Here is a 3,052-nt window from a genome sequence, read left to right as displayed (position 1 = left end):
GTAAAAGTAATGTGTGTCACTTCTGGATCAAAACCTAGAATAAAATATATGAATTATTCATTTCTTCTGCTCCTCTTCCTTGTTGACCATGGAGACCTTGCCTCTCAGAGAATATAACTACAATACAAGATGGTAGAACCTCTGCAAGTCTGATCACTGAAAGAACTAAATAAGAAGCAAACCCCTTTGCCGGTCTATGTTAGATATACACTGAGTGGCCAGATTATTATATCTGAACGCATAATAATCTGGCCACACAGTATATATCTATATAATAAAAGGCTAATATGCAAATTGTCCCCCTGACCAGGCTGGTCAAACCCCACCCATGCACAATTCATGCACTGGGCGTGTATATATATATGGATATAGATATATATAGATGTAGATATAGATATAGATATAGATATAGATATAGATATAGATATAGATATAGATAGATGTAGATATAGATATAGATGTATATATAGATATAGATATAGATATAGATATAGATATAGATATAGATATAGATATAGATATAGATATAGATATAGAAATGGATATCTGTGGGCTTTTTCCCCCTTTGTTCTATCACTATGTGCTCTTTTTATGTTTTGGGTTTTTTTTTTTAGTCTCTTCTTTTTCTTCTGGATCTTTTATTTCAAACTAAATAAAACTTGTCATTAATACAAACTAAAAATATGGGACCAACAGATATTTTTTGTTGGTTGTGCATGTCCTTTATGTACTCGCCCACAATCCTAACCACATCCTGTCTATGCATTTATCTCCCACAACTATTCAGTAGCCAGTACCAGAAACTTATCTTATGGCCTTAAACAATGGTACTTTACCTCTGGCTCAGCAGTGATATAGGAATTGTATAATTAGGAGGGATAAACTTGGTATATTTGTTGTCATTAAACTTCTCTGGGCCAGATTCTACCACTCTCTTTTGAAAGTCAATGTTCCATTTGAACTTTCCATCGCCAAAAGAACTAAATGTCATCAGAAAGCAAAGCAGCCGATCCTATTTTGGATGTTCCAATTTTAGCCTTTCCAGTTCACTTTCATTCTGAGCATTGTGGTCATTAGAGAGAGTGACTGCTGACCAAGAGCCATCCTCTTCCTGCACACACAGCATGGCTTTGCTATTGCCAGTATTGGCCACATGAAAGTTGATGCCATCCACCTTGGCCACATAAGCAGTGGCCCCAGAAAATGCCATTCAAAGCACCAGGTAGTTGAGGAAAACATTAATTAGAGACTCCTTAACATCAGTATCACCTGACTCCCCAGTGTTGAGGTCTATACGTTCTTGCAAGTAAGTCCTCAAGCTGTTGAAGTAGAATTTGGATGCCTTCTTACTGAACTAATCATTGGGATACTTGTGCCATTGAAGAATGGGTAGCAGTGCCCGGTCAGTCTCCACTGTATTTTGAATCTCTAGAAAAGTCTCATGAGGTAACAAAGAGACAGCAATATACTAAGTCTTTCACTGACTGCTTGTGAACAAGCACAGCCTGCATGGCCATAAAACAAAACAAAAAAACAACAACAAAAAACCGAAAGCATCCCTCTGGGTCTGCAAGCAGGTTGCTGTAATTCTCAGATCCTCAATGAGTGAATTTGCAGGTAGCAAATTTCTTTCAAATCCAAGGATATAACTGACATTTTTGCCATCAAATCTGGCATTTTGAAACTGTATTCATTAGTTTTCAGGATACTGTTGACTGGAAGTGTGAGGTAAAATTTCTGTGGTGTGGAAGCATATCTCCTTCCTTGGGTGGATTGCCACCAGGTCTCCCTTGGCTTGCAAAAGGTAGCATATGCTGCATGAGGTGTATACCTCAGGTGACTCTGAGGAATGTAAGGATGTGAACAGCAGAGATGCCTGTGAGGCAGTAATATGCAGTACCACAGAGTCTGCTCAGTTCACAGTTACAAATCAGAGGCCAAAATATTATAGTTGAGTTGGTCCTGGCATGGCATCAGAGAACAGTGGCAGTCTGGAACTTCTGACCTGGATTCCAATTCATCTGGGCCAGGGGGCACACACACATTCTCATAGCCCGAGGGAAAGGCAGAGCCACAGCCTAAGGCAGTGGGGGCCCAGACACGAGCAGAGGTGTGCCCTGAGATCAGCCCCTCCATCCAGTTGAGCAGAGTTCAAATGGGCTTCCTGTAGAGCCACCACAGACCCTTGGCAAGGCAGGTGGGAGCCTCTTCTTCCTGAAGGAACAGATGGCTGCGTGCACTGCCCTACACTCCCTCCATTCTTTTTCTGTTCTATAACTCAATGCTGTTTAGAATACATGTAAACTTAACTTAGAAGATAAATATGATTTGACCCAATTCTGTTGACATTTAAATTTGGCCCATATATTTCTCTAATAGTGAAAAACTGATCTCAGAAAGCTGTTTGAAAGTAGGAGCAAATAAAATAGAAAGCTTTTACACTTAGCATATCTATGAAGGACTTGAATGAAGAGAAATAATATACAGAATATAGACTTGCTTTTGTTCCCCATCATCAGCCAGATTTTTCATGACTTAGAGTTAAGAAAATGTTAGCCTCTTTACAAGGAATTGACCAAAATATTTAGGCTGGCATGTGGTCTTCTAAGATCTGATGTTAGACTCTTTTGGGTCATGTTGCTCATGACATTCTCATTTAAGGTGTCGTCCCCCCCCCCCCCCGAGCAAGTTGGGTCTTCAATGCATGGTCTTCACTCATTACCTTTGTCCTTACTATTCCCATAACCTAAGGTGCCTTCATATTTAAATATCACTAATTCTTTCTAACTCCTAGTGGCTAAGGAATATTTAAAAGAAATCAATTTCAATTTTTATATAAGTTGAATTATGGGTTTGTAGTTTTCAGAAACTGTCTAAAGTTAGCCTCTTTCTCTTATTATTTTCTGTATATATCTCACTCTAGTGAAATGAGAAGATTGGGTTGTCAAAGATATTTTCTTTGACTTCAGCTGTTTATCTGTAAATGCAGAAGGTTTTAACTACTTGTTTTATTTTTCTCTACATTAAATTATCCTATATAATAAAAGCCTAA

The 3,052-nt window shown here is 38.6% G+C and overlaps 1 pseudogene across 1 annotated transcript; it reads right to left on the bottom strand.

Moving 5' to 3' along the window:
- Positions 1–643: 643 nt before the first annotated feature.
- On the bottom strand, positions 644–2,136 carry LOC311614861 (pyruvate dehydrogenase [acetyl-transferring]-phosphatase 1, mitochondrial-like; annotated as a pseudogene). The gene has a single exon. The product of its transcript is annotated as a pyruvate dehydrogenase [acetyl-transferring]-phosphatase 1, mitochondrial-like (transcript).
- Positions 2,137–3,052: the final 916 nt, after the last annotated feature.

Source organism: Pipistrellus hanaki, assembly GCF_964339955.1.
Source record: "Pipistrellus hanaki genome assembly, chromosome: X".
Taxonomy (NCBI): domain Eukaryota; kingdom Metazoa; phylum Chordata; class Mammalia; order Chiroptera; family Vespertilionidae; genus Pipistrellus; species Pipistrellus hanaki.
This window is presented reverse-complemented; position numbering and strand designations above follow the sequence as displayed.